General features: G+C 44.8%; 1 protein-coding gene across 3 annotated transcripts in view; it reads left to right on the top strand.

The window, feature by feature from the left end:
- RAB11FIP4 (RAB11 family interacting protein 4) overlaps window positions 1-21,754 on the top strand; it is a 125,877-nt gene that overhangs the window by 76,178 nt on the left and 27,945 nt on the right. The window contains exon 1 of one of the 3 annotated variants that reach the window (XM_075169587.1): window positions 357-548. The exons of 1 other annotated variant lie outside the window; for it this stretch is intronic. The gene's annotated coding sequence lies outside the window, so the exon portion shown is untranslated. Of the gene's footprint in view, window positions 1-356; window positions 549-3,885; window positions 4,003-21,754 lie in introns of those variants that run through there. One more of the 3 variants, XM_075169588.1, reaches the window with a different exon arrangement.

The raw sequence follows: 21,754 nt of genomic DNA, 5'->3' as shown, positions 1-21,754 counted from the left end.
TGCCAGCTATAATCTGCTGCTGTGGGTTACCAGACCTATTTCCAATGCAACATGTTTAATCCGAAATTGAAAAGTCTTTGTGAGCTGAGGCCTCAGTGTCATGTGGTGAATATCTCAGATGCAGAAAGGGATCAAGGTGGCTTCTTAGTTACCAGTAGTTAACACAATCTATTGTGGTTTATTTAATTGCCATTTATACGTGTCTTTGTATCTCCTACTAGGAAGAAGTGTGATCTGGAAATAAGATAGCTTATAAATAGCAGTAGTTTTGCTGTGGCACAGGAGAAACTTCACCTATAGTGCAGCTATAGTGCGTTCTGACAGGCATTGAGGAGGCGGATTGAAGCCTTTCTGCTATACAATGCTGGGCTACAAAAGCAGCATTACAGCGAGCAGCCCTTGCTAGGCGGGAGTAGCTGATCGCAGATGCGCCCCGTAGCGTGCAGGGCAGCGCTGGCTGTCCAGAGCAGCACGCATCATGCACAGCCGCCCTGAGAAGCACCGGGAGGAGATGCGGTCCCACGGCCGCACTGCTGCGCCAGGAGCAGGTACTGACCTGTCGCACGGCTGCGGGAGGAAGCCTGGGCCTTCAGAGACTGCTGCCACCAGTCCCTCACCTCTGCGGTCCAGCTTGGTTTGATTTTTCTCTGGGTATCTTTCAATTTCTCTTTCTTGTGATGGCATTTCTAGCTGAGATTTCTAGCCAAGTCCAATGGTAAAGCTGTTTTCTGTCAAAGTTGAAATGTCCGTAAAATACTGATTTTGACAACATTTTGGCTCAGAAGAAAGGAAATTACGTCTAAATTTCAGAGCATCTTATTTTGGCATCTTTCAGAGTGGAGAGTTTCAATTTCATTTTAACTGGATTTTTAACAAATTTGTTTAATGGTATAAACATTTAAGAAACATTTTAAGGAACTGATTGACCCCAGTTTTTAAAAAAATTCTTTTAGTGAGAACTTTCACATTTTCTTTTAATTCTTTTTGAGAGTATCCGAATTTCTCTTTCAGAATTCCTATTTTCAGCCTGAGGCTGGTGAAAGACACTGCAGCTATCCAGTAAAGCAATCTAGGAACATAACAGGAACTATATTTCATCAGAAACTGTTCTTTTCCATTCAGAAGAAGAATGGCTAATGCGTGGTGCTTTCCTAGTAGCTGTTAACAATGCATTTAGTTTTTCCTGACGTGTTTAGAAGAATGCGACAAGAGCCCCAAGACATCTTCTAACAAAGAAACGTATCACTTGGCGTTTTTACAGCGAACTGAGGCTTTTCTGGGTTACACATGTCAAAGCTAAGTAGTGGGTGTAGCTTCCATTACCCACCAGAGAGGAAACAGAAGGAAACTGTCTGATAAAATCGTAGTGTTTTATTAGGCAAATTTTCCCATGTAAGGCTAAAAGATTGTTGCCTGCTGAATTTATTCCAGATTTCAGGCCTGCTTTTTAAAAAGTTTAAAGTGTGAACAGATAAGGAGTTAGCTTACCTTCTCAGATTTAGACCTTCTGAAAGATTCATGGAAATTGTGAGTGGGAGAGATACATTTTTAATCACGCTCGGCTTATTTAATTGTAATCTTTGTCTGCCTCTGCTATGCAGTGTGGAGCCCTTCCATCTCGGTCCGTGCTGCGCACCCCAGGCACATCCTAACTCCATGGGAGAACTGGCTTAATCCCCTGCCCTGTAGCCCCCAGCTCTTGGGGGAAAGACCTTGAGCTGCAGTGAGCTCCATCACTGCCTCTGGTCTGGACTGTGGGGATGCTCCAACGCTGGCCTTGCTGCGGAGCCGAGCAGACCCATCCTCCGGCTCAGCCTGAAACTGCAGTCCTGCAGTGGGGCTTTCGAGTAAGGAGTAAAATTTCTTTACACTGGGATATCTCCAGGCAAGCTCCAAGTGGAGAACCACGGAATTAAGAAGCTACACAGGCTTACTATATTCCTAAATTTTATGGAGACGGGGGCTACATCAGGCCCAACCGTGCAGTAATTTGACCTAGAAGCTGAGCCTCGGCTGCTTGAGAGTGATGTGCCTTCAGCATCTGTGTGTAAAGAACAGGAACTGTCTCAGGTGTCTCACTCCCTGGGGTGTCCATAACTAGTGTTATTAACAGATGATCATCTTTTTTGCAGAACTATTCACGCTTAATCTCTTTTGGGCTGAATGATGAAGCTGTTGAACCCCAGAGCTCAATGCAAATGCAGTGCCAGGAGCAGGCAGAGAAGCAGTTTATTCTTTTCCTTCCAAAATGTGTCTCTGGGAGTATAAAGAAGTGTGAAAACCTATATGCAAAACCAGAGTTCTCTTCCTTGACCTTATTGCCTCCTTTTTCTTCCCACCCTCCTTTACAACCTTGTTATTTGAAATCAGGAACTGGGGCCCTACTGGGAAGATACATTTAGCTGGTTTGCTTTAGCCACACTACATGCGGTCTTGCCGGAGGAGTTCATTTTAAGTTACTTACACGCACACAATGGTAACTGTAGGAGGAAAGAAAAGGATTAAAGTATATCCTCCCTGAAAACTCTAATCTTTTAAATGTTTGACCCTTCCCACTTCGAGCAACCCTCATCAGCAAAATTAAGGGTCCGTAAATTTCCATTGTTGCAGAAGTCTGAATGTTAGAAGTTCATCTAGTTTATTATTAACTAATAGGAAAGGGCAGGAAATGTTTTTTCTGTACCATTAAAGATTGAAAGATATTGAAAAATGTTGCCTATCCTAACTCAAGAAGTCATTATCAGAACTGTTTGTGATCCATAGCAAAATATAAAAATAATCTGTCAGATCAGTCATACTGATAATTTTAAAATGCTTTGATCTGACTTCCATAATGTAGCATTTTTATTGTAATCAACTTACGTGTAGAAACAAATATTAATGTTGAACAAGGAAGCTGGAGTGCATTCAGGATCGGCTGTAACACAGGAGCAATGGAAAATGGGATTCTTAAATGCATATTCATCTCGTCTGGTTTTGCACAGGCATCCATGAGCTCTGTGAACCTTTTCCATCTTAGCACCACTAAAATACGGAATAGCCATTAACACAATTAAACACGGTATGGAAGGGACAACAAATTCAAAAGGGTAAAAGCCCAAAATGACGCCTATTGTACGGGTTTGAGAGGTAGCAGAGAGGTATTTTTTCAGATAGGCAGTTTGGCTTCTGCTGCAGTTCAGACTTTTGTTTTCCTTTCATCTGGCTATTTCTTGCTCTCTGCAGCTTCATACATCTTGTATTTTAGACTGTGAGATCTTTGGGATAGACCTTGTGAATTTGTGCTGGCCTCTGGCATCATGAGACCTGACTGGCTGGGATCTGCTGCATAATGCAAAAGTTTATTCGCATGTGTTACTGCAGCAGCTGATTTTATGAATTCCCTGTGTTTCCAGATGTCAAGAATCTTGCAACTGCAGGTCATAAAATTTTGGCATAGCAGACTCTTACAGTTGTTCAGAAATAACTGATTCCACTGCAGACTTCAGCATCAAACCTGAAGGCAGACTTCCATCCTGCCATCGTTTCTGTGATCTCTTCTGAGCAGCTTAAAGCAAGAGGGTGAGACAGAAAATTTAGTTGTATCAAAAGTAAGACTAACCTAGAGAGCTTGTTACAATTCCAGATTGAAGATGTTATGTTAATAAGCAATATTTCAAATTGGTGAAAGCACTGCATGGAAGTTTAGCTTTACCTGAATCAAAGAAAATTGTGCTGTTCACAGCTCTGTGTGATGCCCGTGGCCGTGCTGGAAGCTCCTGTTGAAAGGAGCATTTGATTAGGAATGCCTTAGCCAGGGCGAGATCTGGAGGCTTTGGAGTCTCTCCCGGGTGTCTTGGCAACGATACACAGTTGAGAGCCCTCATCAGCTCCGACACAGAGTGTGTCCCAGGTCTGGCTTCACATCCCACTTGTGCGAAGGCAAGAGAGAAAACTTAGCTGCTACCAAGACAGGCTTAGAGACCCTGAAATTCCCTATAGAGATTTCCACAGCCATTCTCAGTAAGTATAATTTTAAATTAAGGAATGATAAATTTTCTTCCCCCAGAAGGCATCTTTTGTTAAGTGTGCTGTAGATCAGGGATGTAAATCAGGCTAAAAGCCACAGTTAAAATATACAGAAGTCTGCTTTCAATTAGTGTGAAACTGCTCTAACTAGCCATTAACTGAATGGTATGAGATTGAAGGAGGTGAGTCTTAGAAAACCTTACAGATTGGGAAAGCAGAGCCTGACCCTTCCCCCTTTGTCAGCTTTTTCTTTTCAGGAGCGAGCTAGTTGCATTGTGTGTGCAGTGCTACCTACAGCAAAGCTGTCTGCGTGAGAGGGGAGCCGGGACGGCCTCCCCGGAGTCCTGCATGCCTTTTGTGGGCTCTGCAGATCTCCTCCTGCACCGCTGATGCAACAGGGTAGCCTGGCGATGCGGCAGGCAGCGAGCCATTTCCACTCCTTGTGCATCTAAGACAGATACTGTGATAAAGCAGTGTCATTTTGAAGATGAGAACTTCAGCTGGGCTGAAATGTATTTTCTAAGATGTCTGTTTTCTTTCACAGAACTAGAATGTGCAGTGAGCTCTTGTTCCCTCCGAGCTTTTCCGCTTTTTGAAGTGTTTGTGTTTGCTTTTAATGGAGTAAAAAGTGTTTGTGGAAATACAGGCCCTGCAGAGGTATCCCAAACCAGAGGAGAGGGCACGGCTGTGGTTGTATGACTGGTTTAGGATAGGGGTGTCTGAATTCATCTCTAGCCTCTGTCACAGCCTTTCAGTGTGACCTCAGGGAAAGACCTGATCTCCCTGTGCACCGTAGCTGCCACTGTTAAAGCGGGCCCACACACCCTTCTCTCCCTGGCATGTGTCGTGCCTGCGTGGGTTGCACCTGGGGTGGGTGGGCATGACTGGCTGCTTCGGTGCTCATGGCAACCTGTTCCCATGCCTTTGGTGCAAACAGCAATCACTGCGGGTGTGTCTGCACTCCTGGTTTAAACATTCAGGGCAGAAACGTGCAAGACAGTGGTGCATCCTGTGAAGAAGCATATTCATGAGGTACGTGTTAGTGCAGAGCTGAGGGACGCGCAGGCACAGCGGAGGGCTGGGCTGGCCACGCTCCCTGCCGGAGGGAAAGGCCAGGGCAGTGGCGTGGCTCCCTCATCTGCAGTTCCTTCACAGCTCAGTTGCCTACAACGATATCCTCGGGAAGGCAGCTTGCAGCAATGCGGCGAGCCCGTGCGGCTTCTGTGCGGGGCGATGAGTCATGCAGCTGCCGGCAAGATGAGTGTATCTGCTTGTCATTCAGCGAGGCGCAGGGACCGCGCTGTGCCACCCATCCTGAAACGGCAGCGCTTCTCAGCAGCTCCTTTTGTGGGGATGAAGGAGATTAGTCACAGAGTACAGTGAGTGAAGAATTCAGAACTGCTCCTTTGGGAATAGTGAACGCTGCAGTGGGAGGAAGAGAAGTCAGGACTCGATTTATCGAAGCTCTTTGATCGGGCAATCATACAAATGCTTTTTGTGGGGAAGACTGTGAGTTTAAAGAAACTTAGTTCAAAGGCTTCACACATCTGATGGTCGGGCTAGATCCTTGTAGCTTTAGTTCCTTGTTTGAATGAATGTGTAGTTCAAGTCAGGGCTGTCGTCTTGAATGGCGGCCAGATGAGACTGCTGCACCTCATCAGCTCTCCTGCTGTCCAGAACTGCTCACAGCAGGGTGTCTGCGGGCAGCCAGCTGTGGCTCGGGCTGTAACCTCTCTGGCCATTTAAATCAGCAGAGCTCCTGAGGTCGCGCTGGGATGGTACATCCTAGTTAAGAGTCTGGCCTGTCATTGTTTAAGAAAGAATGCAACAGCCGTGGCAAGTAAGCGGTGTGTCCCTTTGCTCCCTTGGGCAGAGGGTGGTTCAGGTGGCGTATGGGGAACTCCTTGTGTGTAGTTTGTTATTGATTAGATGGTTTGGGCTTTCTGGGGCCTCTTGGGACACTGTGTGTGTGCCTTGGAGGGACACTGTGTGTGTGCACTCCATGGCAGTATCCATGTGGATATTCCCAATTACTCCCTTGCAGCCTCTTGTGATGACCTCAAGAGTATAGTATTGCTTGGTTTTGAGTTGCTGGACCTGTTCCCGCAGAGAACTGCTATGTGTCACCCAAGTAACCTGTGCATGTGAACCATGCTCTTCCTGGCTCAGGGGTGCCGGTTGCCTCTGAACTGTGCTTCTGCTGTGACTGATGGGGAATCATTCTGGGAAAGATGCAGAATAGATCACATCCTTATCCTGTCTTGGCCCAATTCACTGTAATACTTGTTTCCTACAAGGCTGCTTAGGGATTCCTAACCTGGTTTTTCCCCTTAGAGAAAAATGTGATATTTTAGTAACAGAAACCAGTGTGAATATTACTTGTTCATTCCAGATCCCCACAAAATGTGATGTTTCCTGTCTGTTTCCCTCATTCATCTCAGTGTGTAAAACATGCTCCACGAGAAGACTGTCCACGAGCACGGAGCAAGTCCCCTTCCATCTGTGCCTCCCTCATCCCTCCCAGAGCGTGCTCATGCGTGTTAAAGCATCAGCCTTGGTCAGCTCTAGCTTGGACTGGTCTGCTGAGTATTTAGGCCTCTCTGTCTCTCCCACCTTTATCTTCCTCCTGCTTTCTTTCTGTTCCTTCCTCTATTCTCCAGTAACAGTGCCACCTAATTAGGTCATGGATTGTTTCAAACTCAAAACCTTTCAGGAGGTTTTCCAGTATCTGCGGGTTTTGTTACTCAAAGCCACTTGTTCTGCTTGCTTAGCTTTCCTGCTTTGTGCCTCTCTTAACTGCTCCTAACACTGAAATATTTCTTACTCACGTGGCTGCGGCAGTAAAAGACGTGTTAGCTCCATAACAAGCTGCTACTGACTCCTCAGGGAGCTCCAAAGAAACATTTTACTCTGAGATAAATCTGCTTTTCTGCATTCCCTACTGTTTTATTAATAGGGATATTTTCATGAGAAGAAGATTCTCACATGAAGCCTTCTGCAACTTCAGCTGCTGCTCCTCCCTGGAGCCCAAACACGGCCTCTCGCTTGCACAAGCTGTTGGGAACCACATCTGGGTATCGACACACACATTGCTGCTTTCAGGGCGGGACCAGCCAAGTGAGAGGGGTCAGCAGCACGTGTCGAGACCTGGGAATGTGGCCTTTCGATCATATGAAACACACCTAATCCAAGGTCTGGTTGGCCCCAAATTTTACTGTATCCGGATTCAAAGGTCTCATTTAGCTACCATGAGGTGTTGTTTTTCCCTTCAAACAAGTTCAGTTAAGCCATAAGGAGTAATTCCAGAGGAGGTGCTGGTCAGGATAAGCAAGAATGGCAAAACTGGATTTTTTGTATCTGTAACCAAAATCTAGGGAACGCCAGATACATCCAATTCAATCTGCAGCCAGAAGTCTGTGACAGGATGGGCTGGGACTAGATGCAGACCTTGCAGTAGATATCTGTGGGAGATTCCTACCTACTTCCCTCAGAACGAAATACTAATTGTCTCCTGTTCTCTAATCCTATCTTTGAAACATGCAGTTTAATACATTCCCAAATTATGGCTGTGAATTACAGTACCTCTGAATATTCTTAATAGTTGTATAAATATCCAGACCGTTTAAAAAATCAGATGAAAGAAGGGCTGATAATTCAGAATGATTAAAAAGATTTCAACTTTTCTTCAGAGTTAATTGAGAGCAAAGACTGTTGCCCCCACTTACTGCACAAATTTCAATTAGGCTGACGGCAGAGCTGGTCACAGTGGCTGAATCTGGCCTGTAACAAATTGTTAAAGGAAATCTTTCCTGTTTCAATCATTGAACCTTATTAAATCGATTTCATACAATGTTTTAGTCATTGCCTTTCATTCATGCCCAACTAAAGCTGCCTCTTCATAACAATCAGTGGCAACAGAGTTTGCACGCTGGAAATAACAAGACTGGCTTTGCCTGGTCCCGTGCTGCATAAAAGACTGTCCAGAAATTTTCATCCTGGGGTCTGCTGTATGAAAGAGGGCCAGGAGGTGCTTCCAGCTTCTTCACCAAGCAAGGTACCAGTGCATCCAGGTGAGATGGTGGTATCTAAGTTCTTAGCCTTAATAAATATTTCACCTGGGATGTTTTGTAACACTTTTCAAAGTGAAGATCACATATGGCTATGGAGGGACCACCTTGGCTGGCTTTTTTCCTGTGACATTTTTCTACATTGCTTGCTAAATGTGGCTTAGCAAAAGAATGGAAAGATGCTGGAAGATGAGAAATGAATGAGGGAGACAAGAAAGCTACATGTAAAGAAGATAAGAATCAGTTTTTCAGTGCAGTTAGGATGTCCCAGATCCGAGCATCACTCCTGTCTCAAGAAATTTTGCGAGGTAGGTTATTCACTAAACTTCCTGGACTAGTAGATAATGTCTCTTTTGTGGTGCATTTTCACTCAAATTTGTATCCGAGGTTTGTTGTGCCAACTCTGATTTTTTAGAGATTCACTTCTCATTCCTGAATCACCTCAAGCACTTAAACCCAGTGGGAATTTGTAGGAAGTCAAGAGCTCAGCCTCTCCTGCTGTCTGGGGTTGAAATGGGTCAGCCTGCAGGAGCTCATTGAGATATCCTTCTCGAGCAGGACATCCTGTCAGGTTTACGGGGAAATAACAACCATCCTGATGTTGTTTTGGTTTTTTTTTAATTTGCTTCATCTCCCTGCTGCCAGCAGCACATCAGAAATCAGGGATCCAGGCTGACCTCCTGGAGAAAAAGGCATGCTGCCAGGGAAGTAGATCTCAGGTCTTTATAGAAGGAAGTGTCACATTACCAGCTGATTAAACAGGTCTGGCTGAGCCTAAAGCATAAAGCGCTGAGCCCGAAGTTGTAATCCAATAACTGTCTTAAGAGGAGCCTGCATAGCCATGGGGGGAGTTCCCAGGTGACGGCAGCGTCTGCAGCCTCAAAGGAGAGTCCCCTGGGTCTTGTGCATTCCTCTGGGTTTCAGGTGGAGAAACTCAGTTGTTGCTGTTCCGCTTAAATTGCATTTTCCAGAAGGGACTGAGGGGAGAACGGATCACACAGCTCAGAGCATGCTCAGGTTATTAAAAAGGGTGACGGCTCTGGCTGGGGTACCTTTAGCTCCAGCTACACAGGCATCCTAACAAGCCCAGCAAACTGCAGCCGGGTAGTGAATTGGTGTTCCCGTTCATGCAGGGCTGTGGAGCCAGGTGCCGAGAGGGGCCCTGTGCTGCGGCGCCCGTGGAGGCTGCGTCTTTTCTCACCTGTAGTCTCTGTCTCCTGGGTGCCTGTGCCAATAGTCACTGGTGCTGCTGCGTGGGCACGGTCTCCTGGAGGGGCTGTGCCACATCTGTGTGAATGCCTTGAATATCTTAGGGCTTTAGAGTGGCATTAAATGTCTGCGTTCAGTCAGCTGAAGCCAATCTTCAGTCATGCTGGACATCAGATAGGAGTGACTGATGACACTGGTCCATCCTTGGGCTGTCAGTGCTGCCTCTGCCTGCCTGGGGCTGAGCCACCAGGAAGGAAACAGAGGGCGGACACCCCGCGTCAGGGATAATTGACAGCAGGGGCCCTATATGGGCACTGCAATTATTTCCTTCATTTTCCTTTTGTCTAATTGTAAGATGTGCGATTGCCATAGGGAGGACCACCTACTGTTATACTGTGATTTGAGAAAGCCTTTGAACTTGTTTCTGTTGAGCTTTGGTCACCCAAATGTAAAATAGAAGCAATTAAAACATGGAAGAAGTGAAAAGGTGTGGAAGACAGACATGTAAGGCTGTTCTGAGCATCCTCAGAGCCAGCTCTGCAAAGAGGGTGGAAGGAATGAAGGGCACTTTTCCTCTGAGACTTGCATGAGGTCTTACACCAGACTTGCGGTTTCTATGTTGTTTCCAGGCAGAGCAGTTGTGTCTGCAGGACAGGTACGAATGCAAACTCTTCTGGCAGAGCTGCCACTCGGCCATGTTTCTGAAGCATTTACTCCATATCTGTTACTATTCACAAGTGCATGAAAATGCCAAAATGCAGAAAGAGCATTTATTCTCTGTGAGCCTGAAAGATAAAAATTATTCCTGGCAAGGAGGGCTAGCAGCATTCAGAGGGTTGTAGGACCGAAACGGTCTGGTAGGACACGCCTTCCATTTCCCTTTAAGCTTGGTGGAAGGAGGGTAGCAGAAGTTTCCAACCCCGTCTCCCAGCCTAGGGGAGAGATTCGGCCTGCCTGGAGGAGCCGTCGCTCACACGGTCAGCCCTGTCCCCAGGCAGGGCAGCAACAGCACCTGACAGGGAAACCAGTTCGAACCAATGGAGATGTTCGTGAAGCATAGTTGGGACTCAACATGAGCAAAGAGAACAGAATGAGGGTTTTGAGGGCGAATGCAAAATGTGTCTGTAATGAAAGGAAGGTTTGCTACTGATGTCAGTAGATTTTAGATCAGGCTTTGGCAGAAGTGCTGGTGTTCACTAGTTTATTGTGGGCTGCTTGTCTCTGGTGGCCAGCTTGCTTTAGAATATTTGAATGTTAAAAAATCATCGCTTTTCCCAGGAGCAGCAGATGAAAAATTGGTTTCAGCTGAGGAGCTCGGTGATGTACTTTATTCAGGCCTTGGGGATACTTTCAATTTTGATGTTAACTATGATTTAATGATAAAATGCTAATATCACTTGGGAAGGAAAGACAATTGGTCCAGTCAGCCACCCTCACAAATAACTGCTGTGCTGTGTGCTCGGGAGCCAGAGTGCTGCTGTCGCTCCAGATCGCTGCCCACGGCTTAGTCATTTGTCTGAGCACCAGTGAACAAAAACGCAGATGTAGAAGGAAACGCATCCTCTCTGCCATAGTAGAAAATTAATCATGTGAAATACTGTCTCCCCATAGCTGCCCATTGCTCAAGGAGGAGGGAAACAGTGAAGCCAAATGTGTGAGGAAAATATTTCCCGGATGAGGATAATTTTAGTCCTGTGCAGCATCCATCCTAGCAAAGTACTTCATCAGAGTCCTGGGGGTGGCATTGCGAGAATGGGGAAATGAGCATCCAAGTCCCAGCTTTGTCATGGTTTTCTTGTCTGAGCTTGGAGAAGTCACTTGAAAGTAGTTTTAGGGCTGGAGACCACGTAGGCTGTATTCCTGCTGTTTAGCAAAGCTTTAAGTGTTTCTTTGAGCTTTTATCACACAAATATGGAAGAGAAGCAACTAAAGGGTGGGAAGTAGGTGTCTGAACACCTTTAAAAGCCACAGCCTCTCTCTGTCAGATTTCTCTGCAGTGAAATGGCAGTAGCCACTCTTTCTTTTCAGTGCAAGTTTTATGAAATTACACTGATAGTATCCAAGACGTGTTGCCCTGGAACATCCTCCCTTGTTCTCCTGCGTTTGCCCTGCAGCTCCAGACAGCACCTCCAAAGGGCCAGTTACTGAACAAAGCTGCTTCTGGGGCAATTTGGGGAGATTGGTGCAGCTGTTTGTTCACAGAACAGCAGCACTGCAGGTGAGCAGGCTCCCTGTGCAATAACCCCAGGTTTCCCCATGTCCTTTCCGGTGCTCTCCATCTAAAAATAAGCTCCTATTGGAATAAATTTATGATATGTAGAAACTATTGCAAGGATCCCAGAAGAAACCACAAACTAGTCGTGAAATCCTGACTGCTTCCAGTTAAACACACAATAGGTCCATTTTACGTCAGCTGGCATTTGTCAAACTGGTATCACAGTTTATGTTTATCAGTGTTCTTTTGGGAACCATTAAGATTGCATGTGTAACCTAGGGAAATGGCCACAAGAATCAGATTCAAAATATTTGCATTGCTTACAGCCAAGGTTCACAGCATGGCAAGGTCGTTTCACCATCTTGGGCATTTGGAGGTGTTGGTGTAGCTGTGCTACAGGTATTGAGCTGGGAAGTAAAGACATGGCAGAGACAGGAGGTGACAGTGACCCTGTGCACATGCTGATCCGTGCTGCTGAGGCTGGATTGCATACAGCCACATCTTCCCTCCTCACTGCTTTCCAGTTTTTACTCTCTGAAAAATAACAACGAAAGACTTGACAGTAATAAAAACATTTGCACAGTGATGTTTATAGTACAGAGCCAGGTCTTCCTACTTACCTATATCATGAGTTAATCCATTCATTTCAATAGCAAAGCCTGATTCTGAGTGGATTTACACTAGAGTAATTCCAGGTTAGCTAAGCTGCAATCATTGAACAATCCCAGTTACAAGAATATTCTTGGGTGCTGTGAGAGAAATAAAGCAAGGTGGATGGACAGACACACCTTGCAGGTAGTCAGACCAGCTTGAACGCTTACAGACCTTACTCTGAAACAGGAACATGAGGCTGGAAGGAGCTTGCGATTGTGTGTCTGCATATTTAGACAAACACTGGCCTCACAACTAGAGTATTGTGGGTTTGTGTCAAAGCGGGAAATTTGACAAAAAGTGCTGATGAAGACCAGGCTAATATCCTGGTACAGACTAAAAATACATTGCATTTGTCATTGTGAACATTTGCACTTATTAATAGCCAATATTAAAAAAGCCCTCTGAGTCCATCTGTTACAGTTTCTGATTCAGGCGCTGAGTGTTCAGGGTATTTGGTAGGTTTTTGAACAGCTCTGCCCTGGGAAAGATTTTTTAGTTGATCTTAAAATAATGACAGAATTTTTCTGAAATTTCTTTAAAACACTTCACTTGTTCAGGTCAATAAATCAGGACCAAATTCTCACTGTTACGCCACTGTCTTGAACAGTGGCTGAGGAGTACTGAGATCAGAACTGGACACGAGTGATGAATCCAGCCTTATACCGGCATGGTTAGGAATATAGCCACGCTTTATCAGTAAATCAAGGATTTGCATAAAACACAGAGTGGTCTCATACCAGGTGAGTGATAAATAATACTCAGTTTTTGGATAGCCACTTATGAAGGAGGATAGCAAGTGGATACAAGATTTATATGCTGGGAAATCTATAAGGAAAAAGGCCCTTAGATTTTTCAAGCTGATCACAGGACATCCCCGTTGTGGGACATAAATCTAAATGAAAGTGTGTGCGTCTGGTTGTTAAACGATTATCTCCGTACGAGTGATAGTTTGGTACGGAACTGAAGGGGCTGTGCGCTGCAGCCCCGGTAACGTGACACAGAGCCAAAGGGAATCTCTTCCTCTGAGCCATGCAGCTCTTGCAGCGAAGAGGCAGGACACAGACTGCCACCTTGGCTTTGAGGAGCCTGTTGCTGTATTAAAGCTGCCATCACTTGTGTTGTTCCAGGCAGCGAATGCAGTTGAGGGTGAGCATCTTTTATCAGTAGTTCCCATGCTAGGGACTGGTTTGTGCTGTTGATTGACAGCTGTGATAATGAGGTTATTGTGAGGAGGCAATCCGTGCACAGAAATGTTTTTATGTCTTGTGGTCTGGGATCTTGGGCTTTTTGTGTCCCAACAGGCTCTGTCTCTAGTTGGCTGGGCCAGAGCAAAGAGCAGAACATGAAATAACTGTACAAGAAAAATCCCTGTTGCTTTCTCATCTCTGCGTTAGGTGGTTAGTTTGCTGTAGCCCTTGTAGAGCTGTTTGCTGTAGTATCAAGACAGACTTTTCTAAGCCTTTTTATGTACCTTTGGAGTGAAAATACCTGGGGAGCAAGGCAAGTCCATTAGTCCCTATGAACAACTGGTTGTTCATAGATGCTCCATTTCTAAGTAAATCCCCTTTGCTGTTCACTCTCTTGATGTTCACTGAACTCTGTTGACTTAACTCCCGGTTTTCATGTAGCTGGCTTATCACAGTACAGTGCTATGTCACTGGGGACTTGAATTTGGCTCTTGGCTGATACCAGAATAAAATACTGAGGAAGGGATCTGATGACTGGGCAAGGGTGGCGTGGAGGAAGAGGGTATAATTCTGGTCGCAAGATTTGGCAAAAAAGTTTCCTGCATGTATCTTTTCTCTTTTATTCTCTGTTTTTGTCTCGCTGAAGGTGTGGAAGGTGGTTTTCCAAAGTACCACTTTCACCATGCAAAAATCTTGTTTTCTTTCTCTCTTTCCACTGATCCTCTCCTTATTATGCATCTGTGAGTTGCAAAAAAACCCCAAACCAGCAGCGGCTAGCAGCTCCTGTCTCTTAGGGACAAGATTAAAATCTGCCAAAATGAAATGTCATGGAAAGTATTGAGTTGTCATTCTCGGGTGCTACAGAAAATTGACTTGCTGCAGTGCAGGGCTGATGGAAGTACCTGGCTTGCTAGATTTCAATATGAGCGCAAGCGGATGGTGAATAGCAAGCACAAATCACAGAGGTAAGGGAATGTGCTAGGGATGGTCCAGGCTGAAAATCGGATCGTTTTGATGTCTATACTGAGTCGTTAAGGCTAGAATGCAATTCATGTTTCAGCTGATAAGACTGTCCATGTGTGATTTTTAAATTAAAATCTGTATATTTCTTACTGAGATTGGACTTCTCTAATATCCAACCATGCCTCTGAAATGCTTTGTAGGCATTATTTATAGAAAGTAGCAGGGGTTTTCCATCCGTATGTTAATATTTTGGTGGTTGCTATTTTTTTACCCATATCCAAGAACGAAAATTCTGTTTCTGCATAGAACTAATGGTTGACTTTCTGCATGACCCAAGATCCTAAACCCAAAATTAATCCTGAACCAGGCATATACAAATTTGTAGCAGCTGCAATTTAGACTGAGATGATTTTATTAACATTAGTTACTGAAACATGCTTAACCTGACAAGCCAGCTCCTCCGCTCACAAATGTTGCAGTGTCTCTCATACAGAAGGAACTGAAAACATCGGGTTCCTCGTTTGGTGAAGCAAAGAGCCAGGAGTCCGCCAAAAAGTGAAAGATAAGGAATGCAGCTGAGTGCCACAGTGTCACCAAAGTGCAGAGTCACAGGAAATGGACCAGCTCAGGTCTCTCATATCCATGGTGACCTAGGGACTGCAAGGGGCTGGGATGTTGGGGTCTGTCACACTGTGCTGTCACCGTGCAGCCACAGGTGACAGTGGAAGATGGGGGCTCAGCTGGCGTGGCACTGCAGTGCTCGGTGCTGGCACTGCAAGAGGTTACAGAACACTGTAGGACAGCGGATTCCCTGAGCCCCCGGTGCAGGCAGATCCGCACCAACTTAATCTTGTGAAAATGGTCAAACGCAGCAAACAGCTCAGCTCCTTCACTTTATAACCTTCTCATCCCTCTGTCAAACAACTCCCTTCTTAGCCTTGATGGAGAGACCATAGCGGTGAGTGCCAAGGGACTGAATCAAGGCCACCTTGTTCCTGAGGGGTCTGTTTTCCCTGGTGACACCCAGCTCGTGGCCTTGGTGGCATTTGGCTAGATGACCAGCTCTGTTTAAGGAGCCCCAATTACTAGATATGTGCTACATGGAAATGGCCCTGGATTGATAAGACAGAGAAGGTTAATGGCCTCAGCTGCAATTTTCCAAACAAATAAAACTCTGGTGTGCAATGTAATTTAAATGTTCTAAATCATATACAGTCTGGGGGCCTGAGATGTGTCAGGATTCTTAACTAAAAAGGATTTGCTGTGGCAAACTGTGACAGTTTGGTGTCTTTAGGGATAACAAATTAAAAAGGCTTTCTTTTAGCTTCCATGTCCCTCCTCTCCCCAGGTTTTGTTGTCTTTCCTAACTGTACACCTGCCTCATTCATTTGGTAAAACCAGGGCTGGAGGCAGGAGCTTGTATTAGGCAGACCCATGTGCAGAACCAGGAGGGTATTTCTGTGGCCTTCTATGAAAGAGACCATGAAGAGCAGCAGAAAATAATGTCCATGTTGCATTAAAAAATCAACATTTTTATCAGAGAAGTTTTCTTTTGAGACAGAAAGGTGTCCAGTTTAGGACAAAAGAGGGAGGATCAAACATCCTGCAAGCTCTGATCCATCATCATCATATGTTGCATGGTCATTTTTATCAGTCTAAACACTGTCCTGGATTTGCAAATCTCCATAAGCACAGATGTGCTTTGGGCACAGTGGGGTCATTGTCCCAAGAAAAATCGAAGGGAGGTCTTGAGTGATGTCTTGTTATATAGATGTTGCTGCTAAAAGCAAATTCTCCCAGCAAGTAAGTGCAGATTGTTTCTGTTATTGATTGCCATGGTCTCTGCTTCATTGAAACCACATGGCCCACTTTGTTTTTGTAGCTGCCTTTTATTAAAACTGACAAAGAGGTATCAGCGTTTGAAAAGATGAGTCTTGAGAGTCCCCTGGGCAACGTTTTCATGCTGTAAAGTGATACTGGCACATTTGATCCACAGATGCTTTTAACACACTGATAAAACAAAAGCCTGCCTTCCCTGGGTGGTCTTCTACACTACAAAGCTTTCTGGTTTTGTCCATGGTTAATAAGCCAGACCCCAAGAAAGGCAGAGAACCTGCAATTCCTCCTACCTTAAACTGTGCTCTCAGGATTTGCTGCTGTCTTACAAACTGCAGAGAAAAATTCCTATGTGTATAGTTTTCAGACTATATTTTGCTGCTTCATTGAAAGCTCATAATGTGTTTTATGTTCACATGGGTTATCTGTATTGGTTTTCAGTATTCCTGAGACTGGCAGTCGGAAAGCTTTCATCCATATTTCTGGTGACCAGCATTTACAGTTCCTACTCCTGTCCTGTTCTTGTAATACCTGACTTCATAAGGAGCCAGTCAGAGCTCTATTTTAACACACTAAACAGGAGATTTTTGTTTTGGTATTGTATTCGAAGAGATCTAAAAAAATTTAGATCTGAGACATTTCATATTAGGACCTATCATGAGTGGAAATGTTTGACCTCAATCTGTCTATGCAACAGCTCTTGATCTGTAAAATGGGAATACCATCTTCTCTCATTTTGAAGAGGCTTTATGAAGATGAATTAATCTTTGCAAAGAGCACTCAGATGTCAGAGTGATGAACACCACAGAAAAGCTTGGGGGGAAATAAATAGTTCTGTCTGCAGAGCTGGCTGTTAGTAGTAGCCATAAATAAGACATGAAGCTACATTTTGATCAAGGAGACTAAAGCAGATATTGAGTAGTTGCTGATAAACTGAGTGCCATACAGCCTATGTCCAGACCAGTGGGAAATAGCATGTGATGGGATTAAAGACATATGTTAATGCAAACAAGCAATAGGACCAAAGTGAAGTTGCACCCGTGAGCTCAGTACAGGCTTTTCATTGCTTTAGGATGCTCTGTTCTGCAACCTTGCTGTTAGCCGTGTGCCATGTGAGAAATATTAGTCACTGGCAAGCATGAATTATTCTTGTCCTGGCCAGCTGATTCTTTTTCTTTTCCTTTCCTCTGCTAACAAGTTATATTATACAGAGTAGCTTCAAACCATGTCATGAAAACATGCTCAGAGCTGAAACTACCAAAAGGTGTGTTCTTCAGCCAGCAGCCTGTCTTTTACCGACCATGCGAAGCAGAATCCAGCAGAGCTGCACGTCCGTCAGAGGGGCTGTCAGAACCCCCTGCTCCATCCACATCTCCAGGCTTGCCTAACTCCTGGCCAGCTGCTTGCCCGGGTAAACCAGCCAATAAAGCCTACTGTCACTGCAGCCACAGAGGAGCTGAGTTAATTTGCCACAGCGGAGACAGCTGAGTAAACGCGTTTGCGTCTTTTTGGCGCAGCGTGGAGCTGCTTAGCTCCACCTTGGTTTAAGCTCTGAGATGGTTAAGAGATGCTCACTTTCCCTGCTGTCTTCTGTGCTCTCATCTGCAAAGTGAATGTGTCCATGCCTTCAGTCTGGACAGTCTTCCCAGCCCATTTCTAAATGATAGGCTACATACATATTTTTCCCTTGAATTTGCTCATGTAACCTGTCATTTTATTTTATTTTTTATTATTGGGCATTTTGACAAAGGCTAAATAGAATAGATTTTGTGCCTGGCATATTTTTGTAATGCTTTTGACAAAGGTGCTTTAATCGTGGATTCGCAGCTGCTATTATGAGACACCTTCAGAGCTTGATACGAAAAACCTAATGATACAGTTACAGTGATGAGCAAAATATAAACTGCTTTTCAGAAGGGAGTGCATATCCTATTCCATTATCTGGCCTCTGGCAGTTCTTGACTTCTTGTCCTTCAGGCTTTTGGAGAGGAACACAGATAATCTCTCCAAGTGCAGCCTCATTAAGCAACCAAAATGTAACCTACTGATGGCAAAGAGGTTGCAAGCAGCTCATCTCTAGAGAGAGCGATCGGTAAGTCCCCTGAAATGTCTTTATGATATAATTGCATGCCATAGAGCTAGGTCCAACTTCATTATAGCCCCAAGAAATTGATGCTAATGGGCCCTCAACCAGCCCCATCCTGCCTTCAGTGCTCTCGTTCTGCGCAGAGACCTTCTGTTGCGAGCCCTTCGTTTGACCCGTGCCGTTTGATCTGCCGGGCTGCCTGCTGTATTCCTGAGGATAGTATACAAGCAAGCACTCTGCTCTTATTAATGTTAACGGGGATCATAGGGAGAGCAGACCCCCATGGTCTACCCCATGGTGTAGAGTCTAAAGAGCTGCTTCCTTACTTGCTAAAATAAGCCTCTCTGCAGACACTCGGGGGTCTTGTTTTTTGGGAGCGGGAGCAGGGGTCGAGCTGAGCCTGCTCCACCCAGAGCAATGTTCCTGTGCCGCTGTAGTTTGGAGCTGACCTCCTCACCTCGTCCAGGGATGCAGGGATAGGGAGGGCAGGGAGGAAACTGCAGAAAGCTCTGAACAGGCTCTGTCTGCTGTAAATGCAGCCTGCTTCTTCCCCCCCTACAGTCTTCAGCTCAGCAGCTCCACACTTTCCCTGGGTTCATCCTATCTTAGCCTCCTCCTGACTTCCCTTTCGAACAAGTCATGGGAACAAATTGTAGTTGGGAGAGAGTTCATTCTGCACTCCCTCTGTCCCCTTTTCCCTACCTCAAAGTCTGCCTTTACCTATTCTGATTGTAAGATCTTTGGGGCAGGGACTATGTGCTCCCTGTGTTTCTGCAGAAACTAGCTTAATTAGGGATCATTCTTGGTTTGTTCTGTCATAATAAAAGGGATTCATAATAATACTGCAGAAATTTACACCAGTCTCATTGCATTTGCTTCAAAGGAGGCACTCCAAAATAAGATGGGAGTAGATGAGATGAAGATCAGACCAGCTGTAATTACTAGTCTACGATATCTCATTTTGAAGCAGAGCAGTTACGTGCAGTAGTAACTTGGCTGACTATTATTGTAGGGGAAAAACCCACACAAAAGGTATTTTTACATAAGTATCTGTGCAAAATAGCCACCAATATTCATCAGAGAGAGCATGATTAAAGGCCCTTGAAGCATGATTGGAGTTGCCAGTTTTCATGAGATAATTAAGATGCGGGTTTGGTATATACATTCTGGTGATCTCATTATCTTAATTATTAATTAGTCTCTGTTCTTCACATTTCAGCTCCAGTTTCTTGTCATTAGGGTGACTAGCCTGTGAGCGATGCGTTAGTGAGATTCAGAGGAAGGATTCTGCCTCTGGAACAGCAGAGGAGGTGCCAGCCTTTGTTCAGAATTGCTCCAGAAGAAATTGCAGTGCTTTGTACAAGATCAGCAGGTTGCCCTGCCATAAACCCTTTCAACAACGTACCCTGCCCAGCCTTTCCTGGCCAGGAGCCCCTGGTTTCGGCAGGCACTCTGGCTGCTCCTGGAAGTCAGCAGTGATTGAGATTTAGGCACTCAACTGTGTATTTAGCAATCTTCCTCTAAGCACCCAAATATGAATATTTTGCCCAAATTTCCTCTGGCATGCTTCTGCAAGCACCTTTTTCAGGATGCTTAGCATTATTCATCTGTGGGATCTGGCAGTACCAAGCATTCTTTTGCCAGTGTAGCCATCTCTTTTCTTTCCTGTGGTAATGGGGATAAAAGTCTACTCTCCATGAACAGAAAGGTAGTTGTCACTATCCTAACCCCAAACCCTGGACAGGACTCAGAGTACACGTACTTTGCAAATACCACTATGTACAAGTGGGTGTTCGGCAGATGGGATTTAGGAAGAACCAAGATGAATTAAGATGGAAACTGAGTGTGAGGGAATGCCCTGCCATTTCCAGGGGACAGCTTTGGTACTGGAGGAGCACGTCTGCCGTTGTACAGCTTTCGTTTGAAAAGCAGAAAGTCTGCTATTGATGGAATCAGAAAATACCATGCTCGTGAGGGTCTCAGTGTGCAGATCCTATTCTTGCAAACTAAGGATGAAGCCTGGAGCATACTTCAATGCCTGTGGACATCTGAGCTACTACTAACCTGCACAGATTCCTCAGCTGCCTGAAATCAAGACAAGAGAATAGACCTCCAATCTCAGATGGGAAAAACATATCATGCAACATCTCCTTCTGTGGCGCTGACTCATTTAAGTTGCAACTGCCAGTCTTGCCAAACAGAAGCTGCTATCCTGGGCATTTCATGCAGATGTGCAGCCCTTCCTCCTCACCCTCGCTGCTCTTAGGCATGAAGCAGTTAAAGATCTGTGTCACTCCTGATACAGTTCTCATTCCTCCAAGAGAAGGCAGCGATGGCCACCTGCCCTCCCTCAGCCATGACACCGTGCTCTATTTTTTCCTTTGTAGGAAACAAATCATAAGTCATATTAAATAGAAAATTATCACTTTACCATGAAATATGTAAAAAATAAGGTTTTTGTCTCAATGGAGATCAAAGCCAGCCTATAACAAACTCCACTTAATCAGGCTTAGCTTTAATGAAGTGAGAAATGGACCTGTATTATAGCTATGGTTATTACTTAATAAAGTTTTTATACAGTCATTCCTTAATAAGAAGTGATTGTCTAAAACCTGCACATTTTCTAGGACCTTTACTGAGGAACGCTTCTATCGATGAGACATTTATGCCTTCTCAATTATTACTGTGTAATAAATGGCAAAGCCCTGGGTAGCATACTGAGTAATACATTCAGCAGGTGTACCAAACAGTTGTGCTTATGTTCTTAACATCTCTATTATGATACTAGTTTTAACTGTTGCTGCTTTATCTGTTCAACATTTATTTTACATTTTGCTCATCACAAGCTATTGAAAGTATAGCTATGTTGGCTAATCATTCTGTATCAGGAACCGTTTCACAATGTGCCGTAATACTGCCTGATCAGTGTAACAATACAAACACTTACTTGCATCTTTCAGGAAACTGTTAAAAAATTTACTGTGCAAGTAATTATTTTATTTATGATTGCTATTTATTCTGCAATGAACCCTTGACATACAACTACCTCTTTCAAAATGAATACTGAAAGGGAAAGCAGATTTTAGAAGTGTCCTATTTAATAAGCAGTGAAGTTGTCTGTCCCCAGATCTGTCTTGTAAAAATTGCTTTCCCATTAATTTCGATTAATGAATAGGAGGAGGTCTGGGAGGTGTTTTTGATCCCTGTTACACCATTCATTATCAGCTTCTGCTCAGCTTCCCAGGAGAGCTCCTGAACACGAAGGCTCTGGAGCCCCACTGCCACCGCAGGGAGCCCAGGGTCTGCTGGGTCCCGCGTGCGGGGGGACCTGCCCCGAGACCTGCCCTGCTGAGTCCGAGGGACCTCCTTGGACACGGGAGGACAGCGGTGTGTCTTGGCTGAAGGTGCACTTCGCTTTCATCTGTTGCTGTTACACTTTATTACACTAAACCTAAGGCATCTCCCACCCCTCCAAAGCTTCTCTGTTCAAAAGAGAGGGAACTCTCTTCATTTTCTTTTGATGAACTGG

The sequence above is a fragment of the Calonectris borealis genome, chromosome 20, assembly GCF_964195595.1.
Source record: "Calonectris borealis chromosome 20, bCalBor7.hap1.2, whole genome shotgun sequence".
Lineage (NCBI taxonomy): Eukaryota > Metazoa > Chordata > Aves > Procellariiformes > Procellariidae > Calonectris > Calonectris borealis.
Note: the sequence above shows the minus strand (reverse complement) of the source record. Positions and strands in the feature narration are given on the sequence as shown.